At 41.6% G+C, this 18,452-nt stretch overlaps 1 long non-coding RNA gene across 1 annotated transcript; it reads left to right on the forward strand.

Annotated features, from left to right (window-relative positions):
- Positions 1 to 41: 41 nt before the first annotated feature.
- Positions 42 to 11,483, forward strand: LOC137301391 (uncharacterized). Its single transcript, XR_010958284.1, has 3 exons — positions 42 to 331; positions 2,146 to 2,766; positions 8,060 to 11,483. It is a non-coding gene; the product is annotated as an uncharacterized lncRNA (long non-coding RNA).
- Positions 11,484 to 18,452: the final 6,969 nt, after the last annotated feature.

An 18,452-nucleotide genomic window follows, 5' to 3' on the forward strand; every position in this document is an offset into this window, starting at 1 on the left:
AAAGAGAGCGAGCGAGAGAGAGAGAGAGAGACAGCTCAACGGTCGGCGCGCGCTCCCGCGCGGGGCGGGGCTAAGTATTAACTGTCACTCATCCTTCTCCGCGCGACGAGTGTCAACGGGTCGGGTGAACCGGGGGTTGGCTGCCGCGCGCCGCTGCCAACTGTCGGCTCGCCTCGCTCGCTCGCGTGCGGTTAGCTGTCAATCATCCCCCTTTTCGCGCCCTGCTCCTCACCGCCGCCACCACCATCATCATCGTCTGAGGCACTCGATCATCTCCTGCAACACGGACCAGTTCTGAAGAAGGATGCGCTGACTGACTGGACACTGCGCTGTATGCCTTCAGTTTTTTTCTTCTTGTTTCAGGATTCCAGTATTTTGTTATTTTTTTTTATCTCGCCCCTTAGTTCACTGGGTGTATTTGGCATCTTACAGCACAGAAGGAGGCCATTCGGCCCTTTGTGCCTGTGCCAGCTCTTTGAAAGAGCTATCCAAATAGTCCCACTCCCATCACCTTGCTTTTTCCTCATTGCCCTGCAAATTTTTCACCTTCAAGTATTTATCCAATTCTCTTTTGAAAGTTATCATTGAATCTGCTTCCACCGCCCTTTCAGGCAGTGCATTCCAGATCATAACAACTCGCTGTGTAAAAAAAGTTTCTCCTCATCTCACTCTGGTTCTTTTGCCAATTATCTTAAATCTGTGTTCTCTGGGTTACCGACCCTCCTGCCAGTGGCAACAGTTTCTCCTTATTTACTCTAATCAAAACCCCTCATGAGTTTTGAACACCTCTATTATATCTCCCCTTAACGTTCTCTGCTCTAAGGAGAACAAGCTTCTCTAGAATTAAGGAAGAGTTGGCACAGTACAGTTGCTAACTTGGAGGAAATGCCAGATGTAAGATTTGGTCTGTTAAAAGAACGGTTAAATTATGAGGGCTGGTTGCATAAACTTGGCTTACATTCTCTCGAGTGTAGGAGATTGAGGGGGTGATCTGATCAAGGTGTTTAAAAGGGATTCCATAGGGTAATATGGAGAAACTATTTCCTCTGGTGGGGAAATCAAGAACAAGGGGGCATAACCTTAAAATTAGAGTTAAACCATTCAGGAGTGAAATCAGGAAGCACTTTTTCAAACAAAGGGTAGCAGAAATCTGGAACTCTCTCCCCCAAAAGGCTGTGGATGCTGGGGGTCAATTGGAGCTTCCAAGACTTTTGTTGGGTAAGAGTATCAAGGGATAAGGAGCAACGGTGGGTAAATGGAGTTGAGGAGCAGATCAGCCATGATCTAATTGAATGGTGGAGCAGGCTCGAGGGGCTGAATAGCCTCCAGTTCCCCTTGTTCCCATGTTCCTGTGCAAGCTGGGTGGGATTTTTTCTTTGCTGGACTAGCCAGCGTAAAGTTAGTGGGGATGGGATTTGCGTGCACCCATCTGCCTCACTTGGTCCCATACTTTCTTGGTGGGCACTCCTTGATGTTTCCACCTGTGCTAGGGAGCCCACCGCAGGGAGGAAAGGAAAAATCGCTGCTTCACTGGATTCTGTGGCAGACAGCTGCTTAAAGGGGCCATCTGCACCATGGACGTAAGAGATGAGGGACCTTAGAGCCCATCTGCTGGTGTGGGCGAGTGCATCAATGGTCTGCAGTCGATCGCACTTATTGGCACCTTTAAATTTTAAACCCCATCCGCTGACCCTAGCGGCACTGGATGCCAGTAACATGCTGGCACAAGAAGCATCAGGGTTGCTTAGGTGGTATTGACAGAAACTGTGGCATAAGACATCATTTTGGTCTTTTTTGAATAGACCCAGCCATGTTTGGATGGGCAGTAACAGGGGCTGTCGTCACTTCCAGCAGAATTAGCAATGCATGAAGAAAGGACCCAATTTTCCGTCCCCACCTACCCCATTACACCCACTAAATTAGTGTAAACAGAGAGGAAAATCTTGGCAATGGAATAGTTTATTTTTAAGAGAGAATAATACTTGCATTTATATAGCACTTTATTGTTACACAAAGTGCTTTACCAGTGAATTATTTTTGAAGTGCTTTAACTGTTGTTATGTAGTTGAATGCGGCAACAACCATTTTATGCCAGCAATATCCCACAACTAACAATCAATCTGCTTTCTTCTGGTTTTGACTAAGGGAGGAATATTGGCAGACACCAGGAGAACTCCCTGCTTCTCTTTGAACAGTGCCATGGGATCTTTAACGTCCATCTTAACCACTGGCAACAGACAAACAGGGCCTCGGTTTAACATCTCCTCCAGAGGACGGCAGCTCCAACAATGCAGCACTCTTTACTACACTGGAGTGTCAGCTTAGATTGTGTACTGATACATTCTGACCCAGAGGCAAGAGCGCTAGTAGCCAAGCCAAGCTGACAAACATGGAAAAAAATGACATTTTTAAATCAAAAACTAATGAGAATTGAGGCTCCTGGGTTTTCAAGATCCTAAGCATCTGAGATCTAAAGGAGCCCTTAAATCCCTGACCAATTTAGTTGCCCCTGGCTTCTTTGGCACCTGGCCTAGTCTTCGCTCTCAAATATTTTCCTCAGGTTGGAAGGTTCATTAGGCATTGGTTCCAACTTCTTCATGCCAGCAACCACAAATCATCTCAAAACCAATTCACAGATCTTCACAGGATCCTTCTCTGCATCTTGATTATCAGCAGTGCTATGTGCAATATTATCCTATACAAACAACTCACTGCCTGCCATTGTGATCTGGATTCTGACCTTTCTGTTTTATCTTCAGTCTCCAGGTATTCCCATTCTCAAGTAAACACATTGATAGGGAATCATTTTCCAGAGAAAATACAGAAAAATTCCACTGTCTCAAGCAGGGGAACTATGATGGGTCTATTCTAATTCATAGGTCTAAACTCAGGAATTGAATAAACATTATCAAAATTTGCTGATGAAACCAAACTGCGGAACATGGGATAGGCTAGCACAATGAGCAACTCGGTGGCAGGTGCAGTTTAGTGTAAAAGATCTAAGATAATATATTTTTAAAGGAAAGGAAAAGAGAATGCGCCATAATGGTAAGATTTTAAACAGAGTAGAGGAGCAGAAGGACCTTGGTGTACAGATATGCGGGTCATTACAGATGGCAGTACAAATAGATAAGACCATAAAAATACAAAGAGAATCTTTGGTTTCTTATTTAGTGGCATGAAATACAAAGCAAGGAGGTAATGCTGAGCTTATACAAGACCTTGCTTAGATCAAAGTCAGAGTATTGTGTGCAGTTTTGGGCACCCCATTATAGGAAAAGTGTAAAAGAAATGGAAAAGGTGCAGCATAGATTCACTAGGATGTTATCAGGAATGAGGGGGTTGCAGCTATGAAGAGAGACTTGAGAAGTTAGGGCTTTTTCACTGGAGTTGAGAAGGTTAAGAGTTGATTTGATAAAGGTCTTCAAGATAATGAAAGAGTTAAACTAAGGTAAATAAAGATGGATTGTTCCTCACTGGTTGGAGAGACGGGTAACGAGAGTACAAAAATTTAAGATAATCACCAAAATAATTAAAGAGGATGTTACAAAAATGTCTTTACGTAGATTGGGTACAATGTGCAGTTCTCTGCCACAAATCATTGTTGAAGCAGCGTCCTTAAATTCCTCTCAAAGTTAATTAGATAGTTGTTTGAAAAAGTTAAATATTAAAAGGTATGGTAAGCAAGCAGGGGAGCAGGATCAGACTAGGTGGCTCACATGAGAAAAACACCAGCAAAGACTTGAAGAGCCTAATTGTCTGTTTCTGTGCTGTAACATTCTATGATTCTAAAGTGCCAATAAATGGGTAAAGTTCTGCAGGAATGTGATATAAATACTACCAGTGGCACTTTAATGTTGACCAAAACTGACTGCAAATAATTGACTAATCTTAACTTTAAAATTTTCGATTGCGATCACGTTGCGGCTTTGAGTCTGACCCGAACAGCAACACGGCATTGGAGGATGTCATTGTGCTAAATCTGGACTTCGACCACCTGCCCTCCCCACCTAATCTTTTGATCTTAGCTCTGTCCCTAAACAATACAGTAAGAGTTCTGACCCTTTTCATAGAATCATACAGTACAGAAGGCGGCCATTCGGCCCATTGTGTCTGTGCCGGCTCTTTAAAAGAGCCATTCAATTAGTCCCGCTCCCCTGCTCTTTTAAATATAAATACAATCCAGAGCCTGTTTTTTTAAGAGGGGTGGCTATTGTTGACACGGGGCTATCGTTAAAGTATAATGCAGCAGGATTCTAATTTCCTAAATGCAAGTCAGAATCTGGCCAGACTGCACCGCTTTCGCCAGGCGGGTTAGGTTAAAATCATACCTATAATGTAGGACTGGAGTCACAGTAGGCCAGACCGAGTAAGGATAGTCAGTTGGGTTTATATGTCAATCTATAGCTTTCATGGTTATTTTTTTCAGGGTTTAGCCCACAAATTACCAGATTTATTGATTTCAGTTGTGCAACTTACCATTAAGACTAAACTCATAACCTGTGGGTTGGAAGTCCAGTATCATAACCACTACCCTCCCATACCTGATGCATAGTACCCAATACATACAGGACAGCAGTTACCTTAGGTTATCCTTCACTTCCAGGAAATGTAAGGCAGTAATATCAACATTTTCAGTAATCTACATGTGTGGCAAGTGTAAGGGACTGAGTTGTGGACAAACCTGCTGATAAAGATGTCTGGTGGAGAAAACCTTGTTAAATTGTCGAATTGAATTTAATAAATCTGGTAATTTGTGGGCTGGTACCAGAACAAATGACCATGTAAGCTGCCAGATTATTGTAATGGTTCACTGTTACTGGTTCACTGATGTCCATCAGGGAAGGGGACCTGCAATCTCTACCCAGCCTGATCTGCACATGATTCCAGCCCCACACTACATGACTGACTCTTAATGCCCTCATGGCAACTAGAAATGGGCAATAAATGCTGCCTTGCCAGTGTCACCACATCTCATGAATAATAAAAATATTGTTGCATCGCTATGTGTTGGTACAAGTAGATTGAACTACTTGTGATGCACCACAGCTGGGGGAGCTATTTTTAATTAAGAAACCCCAATGGAGTTCCAAGGCCTATAGTGCAGGTTGCCACCAAAGTTGAGAGATGAGGTAAATCAAGCAGTTCCTTTGGATAAGACATTAAATCAAAGCCCTTTCTGCCTGTTCAGGAGGTGCAGGTGGATGTTGAAGATCCCATGGCCTGGCTCTCGTTCTTTCCTCAACCAACACCACCAAAAACAGGTTGAACTGATTGTTCATCTCTGCTATTTGTGGGATCCTGCTGCATACAAAGGGCTGCCACTTTTGCCACATGGCTGATCTGTAACTCCATTTACCTGCCTTTTCTCCATATCCCTTGATATCCTTATCCAACAAAAATCTATCAATCTCAGTCTTAAAAATGTCAATTGACCCAGCATTCATAGCCTTTTGAGGGAGAAAGTTCCAGATTTCCACAATCCAATTTTGCCACTATAACAGTCAGTGGACTTTAAAGTAATTCATTATATATGAAGCAATTTGAGACATTAAGAGAGATATGGTACTATAAGATTGGAGGGTGGCAAATGTAACCCCACTATTTAAAAAAGGAGGGAGAGAAAACACAGGAAATTACAGACCAGTTAGCCTAACATCAGTGGTGGGGAAAATGCTAGAGTCTATTATAAAAGATGTGATAACAGAACACTTGGAGGGCATTAACGGGATTGGACAAAGTGAGCATTGGTTTATGAAAGGGAAATCATGCTTAACAAATCTACTGGAGTTTTTTGAGGATGTAACTAGTAGAATAGATAGGGAAGATCCAGTGGATGTGGTGTATTTGGATTTTCAGGCGGCTTTTGATAAGATCCCACACAAGAGGTCAGCATGCAAAATGAAAGCACATGGATTTGGGTGGAATATACTGGCATGGATTGAGAATTGGTTGACAGACAGGAAACAGAGAGTAGGAATAAATGGGTCTTTTTCCGGGTGGCAGGCAGTGACTAGTGGGGTACCGCAGGGATCAGTGCTTGGGCCCCAGCTATTCACAATATATATCAATGATTTGGATGAGGGAACTAAATGTAACATTTCCAAGTTTTCAGACGACACAAAGCTGGGGTGGAATGTGAGCTGTGAGGAGGATGCAAAGAGGCTCCAATGTGATTTAGACAAGTTGGGTGAGTGGGCAAGAACATGGTAGATGCAGTATAACATGGATAAATGTGAGGTTATCCACTTTGGTTGTAAAAGCAGAAAGGCAGATTATTATCTGAATGGTGAATTGGGAAAAGGGAAGGTGCAACGAGACCTGGGTGTCCTTGTACACCAGTTGCTGAAAGTGAGCATTCAGGTGCAGCAAGCAGTTAGGAAGGCGAATGGTATGTTGGCCTTCTTTGCAAGAGGATTTGAGTACAGGAGCAGGGATGTCTTACTGCAGTTATATAGGGCCTTGGTGAGACCACATCTGGAGTATTGTGTGCAGTTTTGGTCTCCTTATTTGAGGAAGGATGTCCTTGCCATGGAGGGAGTGCAACGAAGGTTTACCAGACTGATTCCTGGGATGGCAGGACTGACATATGAGGAGAGATTGGGTTGACTAGGCCTATATACACTAGAGTTTATAAGAATAAAAGGTGATCTCATCAAAACATATAAAATTCTAACAGGACTAGACAGACTAGATGCAGGGAGGATGTTCCCGATGGCTGGGGAGTCCAGAACCGGGGTCACAGTCTCAGGATACGAGGTATGCCATTTAGAACCAAGATGAGGAGAAATGTTGTCACTCAGAGGGTGGTGAACCTGTGGAATTCTCTATCACAGAAGGCAGTGGAGGCCAAGTCAAGAAGGAGATGGATATATTTCTTAATGCTAATGGGATCAAGGGATATGGGGAAAAAGTGGGAACAGGGTACTGAGTTAGACGATCAGCCATGATCATTTTGAATGGCGAAGCAGGCCTGAAGGGCCGAATGGCCTACTCTTGCTCTTGTTTTCTATGTTTCTATGAAACATATAAAATTCTGACAGGGCTAGACAGACTGGATGCAGGGAGGATGTTTCCCCTGGCTGGGGGGTCCACAACGACGGGTCACAGTCTCAGGATACGGGGTAGGACATTTAGGACTGAGATGAGGATAAATTTCTTCACTCAGAGGGTGGTGAACCTATGGATTTCTCTACCACAGAAGGCTGTGGAGGCCAAGTCACTGAATATATTTAAGATGGAGCTAGATAGATTTCTAGACACAAAAGGCATCAAGGGACATGGGGAGAGGGCGGGAATATTGTATTGAAATAGAGGATCAGCCATGATCGTATTGAATGGCGGAGCAGGCTCGAAGGGCCAAATGGCCTACTCCTGCTCCTATTTTCTATGTTTCTATAAAAATGCCAAGCCTTTCTTCCTTTGTGTTAGATGATGCCAAACCTGAGTTTTAAAAGCTTATAGGTTGCAGGAGAAAGATAAAATGTCCAGATTTGAAGTCCTGGGAGAGAATGAGTTAGAATTGTACTTTCAGAAACAAAGATGAATTTGAAATAGTGATCAAAAAGTGGAGATTTTGGTAGAGGGAAATAAAATGAAGAGATAAAAGAAAGGAGACTGAAAAGGGAATGGTGGAGCCAAGAAAGGAGACTCATAACAGGATAGAAGACGCCTTAAAAGAGAAAAGATGGATAGGTTACATCAAGAAACTGGGAAGAAATTGAAAAACCATCACTTTGAAAAAGAAAATTTGCAAAATAGCGTAGGGAACTGGTAAGGCTGCCCCTGAGAATAGAGAAAGCAACAGAAAGAGGGAGCGTCAAAATCAAAAAGAGAAGCCCCTCAGGAAAACAGCTTCTTAATTCTGATTCTTTTACAGTGTTGCTAAACTAATATTCCTGCATTGCTGTATTTATTTAAATTAATTCTGTTCAGTATTTTTATAGTTATAGGGAAATATTGTTAAAACATCCTTGGGGAAGGAAGGAGATAAAACAAAACAGTATTCTTTTCAATGTTGTGGAAATTTATAATTACAAGCTAATTCCCATGTTGATAGTTTATTTTCAACAGGATATCTGAGAGCATCTGCTCCTGGAGATTGTGGTGTTTGGGCCATAGGAATAACAGGTGCAGCCCGTCCCCACGTCAGCCAGTTCACACTGAGAACAGCTTCTCTCCTCTGCTGGGTTGCTGTGATACCTGCCTGCTTCTATATTTAATTGGTGAGCCGCAATTCTAAATTTAGTCAGATTTAATCTACTTTATTTGTTCGTAACTATGGATAAATACAATTTGCATTAAAAGGCTTCTACAATGGCTCAGTTGGTAAAGACAGCATGAGCCATAACATCAGAAGGTCCCAGGTTTTTCTGCCAGTCTGTGTTGAGTTAGCTGATTCCAGCAGGCTTGGCAATTGGAACGATATAATTAGCCTCAGCCCCTGAAGCTGGGGCAAATCAACAGGTGTTCTCACTCCTGATTTGTGTCCAGTGACCCTAAGTGGAAAGCGCACGTATCTGGATGTCAGGTGTGGGCAGGATTGAGTACAACTATGATCCGACAACCAACTCCCAGACTTGAGATCTTAGACAATATCACTCTGAACCAACCCCTAAGGGGTCTGAAAGAATGAACTGAGAACAAGTCTCTTTCCTACGTTCCCACCCTTGATTGCCGACAAAAAAGTGGCTGATTAGGAATTACATAGAATTTACAGCACAGAAACAGGCCATTTTGGCCCAACTGATCTATGCTCGTGTTTACGCTCCACATGAGCCTCCTCCCACCCTATTTCATCTAATTCTATCAGCATAACCTTCTATTCCTTTCTCCCTCATGTACTTAACTAGCTGCCCCTTAAATGCATCTATGGTATTTGCCTCAACCACTCCATATGGTAGCGGGTTCCACATTCTCACAACTCTGGGTAAAGAAGTTTCTCTTGAATTCCTTTCCTGAATTGAATGGAATGAGCAACTTCAGGCATAAACTTGCATCCTTTAAGTTTGTGTGGTGTTTTTTACCCATAAATAAGTGTTAATGAATCACATGATGTTTTGTTGCGATTTCTCTTGCTTTGTACAATCTCTGTAAATCCTTTCCCAGTGTTCTCAGGTAATATCAGATTTTGGCAATTTTACTCAATTAATTTTAAAAGGAGATTATTATCCAGGCAACAAATGGCACAGTTCATTCATTCCCTCTCCTTTCCAATTCCAAAATCATAGTTCCACATATCCCCTAAAACCTTACAATGTAAATGTAATTATAGTTCACTTGCAGTTATACAATATCATTGGAGTGGAATGAGCCTAATTTGCAACGTCTGACCGGCAGTGACCATGAGAAAAAAGATGACAAGCCTTTTAATGTAAGATAATGCTGTGGTAAGTGTTTTCAGTTCTCCTTTTCATTTCCCCTGATGACATAGTAGGTAAATATGCCACCTGATGTATTACTGAACCCAAATTCTATCCCCAGTATGCTGCCTTGGTTGATCAATTGGGTCAGAAGATAGGGCAGCAGAATTGGTCTCAGCTAAGAAAGGAAATCAACCAGAGTTCCTGGTCCTGATTAATAATGAGTGACCCATGGCTAGAAAGTGTGCACTTGTAGATGTCGAGTGAGAACAGGATTGGGTTCTCCATTTCATTGTGATGCCCTCCGCTCATTGTCCAGGCTCACACATGAAAAATGATCACTTGGGTGAGGTACTGGAGGGCTGCTAGTAGCTGTGGAATTGAACAACAGGAACCAGTACCTTCAAATAAGGAAGGGAAAAAATTGGGGGGGAAAACATTATTACATTTATGTAATAATTCAATTGCAGTATAATGTTTCTCATACCATTCTTTTCTCAATTGTATTCAGTCATTTTTTAAAAATTTTCTATCGAGGCAAAGGTCAGGGTGTTTGATGTTTATATGAATAATTAACAGATACACAGCCAGTTACGAAAGATCTGACGCAACTTGTTGGTTTCATTGTTGTGCAACTTTGCAATCAACTCAGCTTGTTTTTGTGTCTGGTTCTATTTTAGGTGCTCTGAAATCTCACTGCTGGGCAGAGCTGTTCCTAACTTTTTGGTAGCCAAGCAAAGAGAGTAAAGTGCATTAATGCCCTTTCATTGCTCCATCTAGCGAAGAGAAACCTAAAGGTTCAGACTTAAAATGCCTGTTGAAAATCTAAATTTAGGGCACAGTTATACATCTTTTGGCTTTTTCTTCACTATGTCTGTGATTCAGGTAGTCCAGTTTCTACCCCACCCCCCAACTATTCCTCCAATCCATGATCTATTTCTGAGATCTTCCCATTAATCATCCATTTGATCAGAAGGTTATGGATTCAAGTCCCACTACAGGACTTGAGCACATAGTCTCGGCTAACATTTCAGTGCCATACTGAGGGAGTGTTGCGTTGTCAGAAGTGTTGTCTTTCAGATAAGGCGTTAAATTTAAATCGCCTGTTCAGGTAAAAGATCCCACATTCAAAGAAGAGCAGCAGTGTTCTCCTGATGTCCCGGCCAACATTTATCCCTCAACCAACACCACTAAAAATATTAACTGGTCATTTATCTCATTGCTATTTGTGGGAACTTGCTGTGCACAAATTACCTCCTGCATTTGCCTACATAGTCTAATAGGTTGTTATAAGTGACCTCCAGTGACTACATTTCAGAAATAATTCATTGACTGTGAAGCACTTTGGGAGATCCTGAAGAAGGTGCTATATAAATTGAAGTTCTTTCGATCTAGATTATCCTACTTTAAACTACTCTGTTAATGAGCTCCTCCTATACCTCTTACCCAGTTTGCCCAACATAATCCCTAGCACACACAACTACAAGTACTGTGCTGGAGGTTTTCAATCAACTCACTGAATCTACTTCACAGGACAATGAACAGGGTGGTGCCAACATTAGACAAAAATGTTTCTGGTCCTGGGTTGCAGTTAATTTTATTTACTTGTGCTAACACCAATTAAAAAGTTCACACTGCAGCAGATGGAGCTGCTCCTTTAGGAGACTTATTCTATTTGTGGCTTTTTCCTGTAATTAAATACTCTACCCTATATGTTTGTTGCAGTTATTTTGGATCTAAATACAGCTTGTCACTTATAACAACCTATGTTATTAGACTTGTACTCTTTGACTTAAAGCGGTAATCATGATTTGCCAAAACTGTCCCATGTGGGACAATAGTTTTCAATGTTGTGTTTATCTGGGAAAAGGCATCCTGAGTTATTAATCAACACAAGTTGCCATGCTGTGAAAATCATTACACTTTAATTTTGAAGTGCATCCCACTGTTAATTGCGGTCGAGTCAAGATGCACAGAATCTTCATTTCAGTCTCTCTTCTAGTCAGTCTGTGGTTCTCAATTGGACACTGGTGTGGCAATCTCCTGAGCAGAATTTGGGGCGAAGGTTGCACACAGCCTTGTGTCTGATGCAGAGCAGCATTTCCAGAAGCCTGGGTTGGGTGGCTTGCTCCCCTGCATCCCTTTTAAAAAAAAAAGTGTGCAGCTCCATTCCCCTCCCCCAAATATCCATTTGTTTTACATTGATTCCTAACTTAATCATAATTATATCACATTAAAACTTTGTTCACTGTGTGAAAGGTCTAGCTTTCACCAATAACTACATTTTCTTTATTGAACATTTTTGATATTCTGCACAGTATTTACATATTTTTCTCCCCTCTCTATTAAAAGCGCCCACTGTTGTTGGAATACAGTTTTTCAGGTGCCAGCCATCCCTCAGGTGTGAACCGAGACAGTGAGTGTTGGTGGACTATTCAATCATGATGTAGAGATTTGGATAAGAATACTTGATTCCCCTAAGAATAGGCCAGTTATCAACTCTGTGTATCATTCTATGGCACTCAGAGTCAGCATGTGGAAACAGTAACTTATTTTGAACTGAAGTATGGCCATAGTTTCGTCAACTGTCACCATTAAAATGGTCTAGTTCCAAAGGCTGCATCAAAAATCTCATTAAGAAATTAATTTGGCACTACCTGGGATGTTATTACCCTACTCTCTATATCATTGTTCTTTTGCTAATATACGCCCTTGCAGAATACTATCGCTTTGTAAGGGGTATGAATCATCAAACAAGAATAATCAATATACATTAGAATCACCGTCTCTAATGTCATCTCCGGTAGCCTCTGTTCTTTATCCACTGATTCCGTACCAGTTCCGCAAACATACCCCCATCGGTACTGAGAAGCGATGTAATTGCAGTTTTGGAGGGCCCGCTTGATGCAGCATCAGATTTATATAGCGGAACTGTAGAAGCACAAGGATCACCTTGACTAAATTCCAAATGATCCTTCATCCAGCATGCCCATAACTTTGCTGTTTGTATATGTCTGCAACATGTTAGAGTCACATTGAAAAACTCTGCTTCGGTCCTGACCCACCGTATATTTGTGGGGCCTCTGAACAGACATCTTGGCGCATAATAAATGAATGCCCCATTTTCCATTGATGAGGTGGCATGGAAGATATATATATTGCAATGAAGGTAGCTGTTTGATGTTATAAAGTATATGTTTAGAACATTCTCTTTTGTAAGACATTTAGGGAACAATTTTTGCCTAATGGTGTAAATCAGGTCTAAATGGTTAAGAACTGATACTAATCTCATCAGAGTGGCAATGTACTAATACCATTCAAAATTCATGGGTCAGGTTATATGCAGTTATTTACAGATCCAGGTGTAGATTTGGACAGGTGTAGGGAACAAACTAGTGGTGGGAGCAGAAAATTGTGCATAAGTTAAATTTAACAGAAGGGTGGCAAAAATTCTGAAAGCCTTTAGAAAGATTCAACAGCATCACAGCTCATTAGCAGTCTTTGTCAAGTGGAATAAGAAGTAGTGCCAGGCAAAAATGAAGGGAAAGGAAAGCCAAAATGCAAATATGAGTCTGCAGGCAAGTAATGGATCATCTGTGCACCCAACCCCCATTTGATGGCTTTTGAAGTGGAGATGGTTGTGAGGATAGTTGCCATCTATACCATCCCCATATGTTTGCATTGCAGCATACTTAGAAGGAGGTAGAATCAGGCTTGAGGTTGCATTTGACCAGTATCTGGCTGTGCCAACCTTTTTGATGCATATTAGCAGCAGATGGCAGCTCTGTATCTGGCCCTCTGCTGACCCTGTGAAGACAATTCCCTACAATTGTTGCCAGGTAAGTGCAACAATACCTGCAAATATGTTTGGTGGCATCTTGAGTCGGTGGCCAATCAGAGTTTTTTGGCTTATGACGACGCTGGCATGCCTTCTTTCATGCAGCATGACGTGATTGGGCTACTTCTGAAAACGCATCCGACATAACAATTAGTCAGACCTTTACACGTATTTGTGCTAAGGGGCCAGCTGTTACAACCTACCTTGAGAATTGGAGCCTCCTAATACACTAATGGTCTGCCAGAGTGAGGTATATTCACCTCTGTCCCTAACTGCCTGTTTGAAGGTATCCATGGGTGACCACCGAGTAGGTTCCATGAACTGACCTACCTGCCATACTTTTTTTGGTCCAACTGTTCTTCTAAACATGTCAAAGGGAGGATTCAAATTGTGAAACTCATTTCTGTCAGTAGTGGTGCTGGAAGCAAGAAAACAAAAAAATTATAACAACTGGTATAAAGGCTCACAAGAATCTAAGTGCCAGCAGGGAATAAAAACACCAAAAAAGATTGTAAAGAGTGCAGAAATGCCCTTAAAATTGTTTAATATTCTTAGTAGACCCTTTAAACCTACTTCTGTATATAACTCAGTGCTTGGCAACCACAGATGGCCATTATGTATGACAATTTTAAAAAGTCGCTGAACCAGGAAAAGATATGGGACACCCCCCTCCTCCCGCCCACCCTCACTGAAGGTCATGATCAAAATGTGAAAAGACACAGCATAACAAGTTGTGACCTCCCATCTGTTCCAGTTTATGGGATGATGTAGATACAAAAATCAGCCCCATGGATATCACAGCCATATCCGATCCTGTACTCATCTGACACCCACACTTGCGTTTTGAGCAGGAGTCACTAGATGGCAATTTAGAGTGGGAGTCCTGCCTGATTTTTTCCCCACCATAGCCCAGAGGCACTGAGGCCAATTTTGTAGTAATATCATGAACACATTCTTCAATGGCATTATGAGTGGCGACAATGGAATTTGGGCAGCATACTTAATCAAGTATGTCTTTCAAATATGCCTGTTTCCACCTTACATATTGCCAGCAGTTTAAAACAAGAGCAGCCTGAGAGATGCTGGTAGGTGTACAGACTCTCACTATTGTATTTATGATAACGTGGCAGTTTAAGAGCACTCCCTTCCCCTTCATTATCGAGACTAACAATTCTATCTCCATGCATCATAAAAGACAGCAGTCTAGTGTTTGAGGAAACCATTTTGTTTGTTATCAATAATTGTACCAGTTTCTTTCTCAGGATTAGTCAAAGAAAAGAAAATGGAATACCTATCTGAATAAAAAAAATTCTGAATTTGAAACTGGGCTTTTACGCTGGGAGTGTATTTATCCATCATTGTTAAACCCTCACTGTAGAGTCTATTAAGTGAGTCATCCTTATTATGCTCCAAGATCAGTCAAGCAGATAAAACATTCTGTTACTTAGAGTGAGGAGAAAAATGAAATGGTTCTGCTCCCTGACTTTACTTTACCCTTGAATTTGATTCTAAGGATGATAAATTGAATATCACATTTCCGTAAGACAGACTTGACAACCATGTTGAAGTCAAGACATATTGCTCTGACTCTTACTTCAATTCATTCTTTTCCAAAACTGTGGGCTCCTTGCCTCCCTAAATCCTCCTTTCATTCTACAATCTAAAGGCTTTAAAAACCCAAGTTTGGTGTCACCTAACTACGACTCGATTTGTCTCATCTTCTCACTTAATCTTTTTAGCATCGATGGTGTCCTGCTATGGGCATGGGCCCTGGTATTTTCAATTATAAAAATACATTTACAGCATCTCTACATGAAGAGGGATAAAAGTATAATTCACACAATATAAGAGAAACAAAGTGCCTCCTCCACATAGTCTATCCAGGTGGAATGTCCTCTACATGCTCCAGTCCTTTTCACATCTATATATTTGCATGAATGGAAATGTAAGATTTGTAATATATGTTACAAATCTTATATTTGCAATAACGTCATGTCTGCAAAGCCTTATTTTCTGTTGTCAGGTTTTTGTCAACTTTTCCATTATAAATTCTTATGTCCACATTTATAACGGAACTGCCAATGCAAACTTGTCACATTTTAATCACACCCTCCTGCTAGTGGTGGCACTGTAGCAGCTCAGTTTTGTGTCTGGCATCTCCTTCGCCTGTACTGCAAAGAAACTCCTATGCTCCACAACCAACTCTACTTCTATGCTTCCCGAAATGCCACAGGTTTTGCTATTTAAATGTAAATAATAATATAAAATCAAAGCATTATATAAAAAGGACAAAAAGATGTGGCTTAAAAACAGATTCCGAATTAAGTCTGTGTGCCCATGTCCAATTATTTCCCCCCATCCCCGCTTCACCTGAATATTACAATTGGCTCTCCCTATCTTCACCAGGTGGCTGAGAGTGGTCAGGGATATTACCTAAAAATTGACTTCTGCTGTTCTGTAAACTGCTAAGAAGTTTTATTTTTCCCATTTTCCTTTCCGTTGTCTGTACAGCAGCTCACGTTCACTTGGGGTGGCCATCTTTTGCTATATCCAAAACCAAACAGGGGTCAGGATAGAGATAGGATGAGGGTGGGATCATGATCATAAGTTTGGTTTGGATTAAGAAGGCACTTAAGCCCATTTGATCTCCTATTCGAATACCATCCCTACCATTTTCTAGATAAGTCCAGGCCTCAGAGTGGCATTAAGAGTTAAGCTTATAGTATTGGACTGGAGTCACATGCAGGGTGGCAGGCTCCCTTCGTAAAGGACATTAGCGAACCAGTTGTGTGTCTATTGATAAAGCAACAGCTTTCATGGTTATTTTTTCTGGTGCCTGCCCACAAATTACCAGATTTATTGAATTAATTTTCATACTTAGCATGGTAGGATGTCAAGTTATAACCCCTGGGCTGCTGGTCCAGTATTATACCCACTATACAACCATACCCTATATACCCTAGTTATCTCACCAAAACCCTGACATTGTCCTCTATTTTTCTCCTGACTGCCTGATATATACCTGCATGAGCCTGTCACACTGAATCGCAGGGTCAGTCCAAACACTAAGATTTTCAGATCTGAGGATGAGGAGGATGAAAAACACATAACTGGTGAAGTTGAGAGTTCCCAAAGTCTTCCTCGTCAACACATTGGGATTAAAGGGACAGTGGCTGCGTGGATACAAAATTGGAGAAGGGACAGAAAGCAGAGTAGGGTTGAACGGTTGTTTTTCAGACTGGAGGGAAGTATACAGTGGTGTTCCCCCGGGGTCAGTATTAGGACCACTTCTCTTTTTAACATATATGAATGACCAGGACTTGGGTATAGAGGGTATAATTTCAAAGTTTGCAGATGACATGAAACTCAGATATGTAGTAAACAATGTGGAGGATAATAATAGACTTCAGGAGGACATAGACAGACTGGTGAAAATGGGCAGACACGTGGCAGATGATATTTAACACAGAAGTGTGAAGTGATACATTTTGGTAGGAAGAATGAGGAGAAGCCATATAAACTAAATGGTACAATTTTAAAGGGGGTGCAGGAACAGAGACCTGGGGATGCACAGACAAAAATCTGAAGGTGGTAGGACAAGTTGAAAAGGCTGTTAAAAAAGCATATGGGATTCTGGGTTTTATTAATAGAGGCATAGAGTACAAAAGCAAGGAAGTTATGTTGAACCTTTATAAAACACAGGTTAGGCCTCAGCTGGAGTATTATGTTCAATTCTGGGCACCACACTTTAGGAAGGATGTCAAGGCCCTAGAGAGGGTGCAGAAGAGATTTATTAGAATGGTACCAGGGATGAGGGACTTCAGTTATGTGCAGAGACTGGAGAAGCTGGGGTTGTTCTCCTTTGAACAGAGAAAGTTAAGGGGAGATTTGATAGAGGTGTTTAAAATTATGAACGGTTTTGATAGAGAAAGTGAGAAACTGTTTCCAGTGGCAGAAGGGTCAGTAACCAGAGGACACAGATTTGAGGTGATTAACAAAAAAGCCAGAGGTGACATGAGGAAACTTTTTTTTAACGCAGCGAGTTGTTATGATCTGGAATGCACTACCTGAAAGGGCGGTGGAAGCAGATTCAATAGTAACTTTCAAAAGGGAATTGGATAAATACTTGAAGGGAAAAAATTTACAGGGCTATGGGGAAAGAGCAGGAGAATGGTACTAATTGGATAGCTCTTTGAAAGAGCCAGCACAGACACAATGGGCCAAATGGCCTCCCTCCAGTGCTCTACCTTCTGTGATACTATGATTGCACCGATATCTTGACCAAAAGGACTCCTGATTTACTCCACAATCATTTTTAAGGCAAATTGTTTTCTAACAAAACTGCTACAGGGTGTGTGCTAACATTTGCTGGAGATACCACTGGCAGCAGCTGTAACAATGGACCAGAGATACCTTTTTCATCATGGCTTAGGAGTTGAAATTCATGTCACACCAAGGTGATGCCACTATGTGGCACAAGTGAGCTCCATTTAGTATTACAGAGTGTGGTGGTGCGCTCTTGTGGAGGAGAATATGTACTGCAACCATCTGGTTTCTGCACACCCACCTTGGCTACTTCAATTTTCACCCTAATTAGCAAATCTCATTTGCGAAGTGACTCATTTGAAGGGGTGTGTTTTATTTGTACAGGAAATGAGCAGCACTTTTTTTAGTAAGTGTAATCCATTTATACGACTGCTACACTTATCTAAGATTCTTTTACAAATGAGAAACTAAGGTGATAGGTCATGGGCAGGGCACCATTAGAGGATAGAAGAGATACAGCTACCATGCAAATAAATGCTGGTTCCTCCTTCACTATCGCTGCTGTGTGCTAGTGGGTAGGCAGTTTACCCAGTTTACAGCGCATGTAGGCAGGAGTCATAAACGAGCCACTCACGGCGAACATCATATTAAAACAACATGACTGCAGGGTTTAGAGTGCTTCTGCCACGTGTATTGAATGGATGACACCCAACCTAATTTTGCCCTCTCATGGACAATACCAATGTGGCAGATTCTGTGTTTAGAATTGAGCTGTAGGAGCAAGCACAGAGTGATTGGTGCCCGTGGTGTTTAGCAGCGGTCTCAGCATTTTTGTCTTCACAGGCCAGATAGGCGTTTACCATGAAGCCTCGGCAGCCATGTCTAAAGTTGAAATCCATATTGCATTAATTTGATGATTCAGTTAGATCTTTGTATTGTGATTTAAGATTTATACGCCAATGAGGAAACAGCCCTTTCCAACCTCC

This window comes from Heptranchias perlo, chromosome 33 (genome assembly GCF_035084215.1).
Source record: "Heptranchias perlo isolate sHepPer1 chromosome 33, sHepPer1.hap1, whole genome shotgun sequence".
NCBI classification, from domain to species: domain Eukaryota; kingdom Metazoa; phylum Chordata; class Chondrichthyes; order Hexanchiformes; family Hexanchidae; genus Heptranchias; species Heptranchias perlo.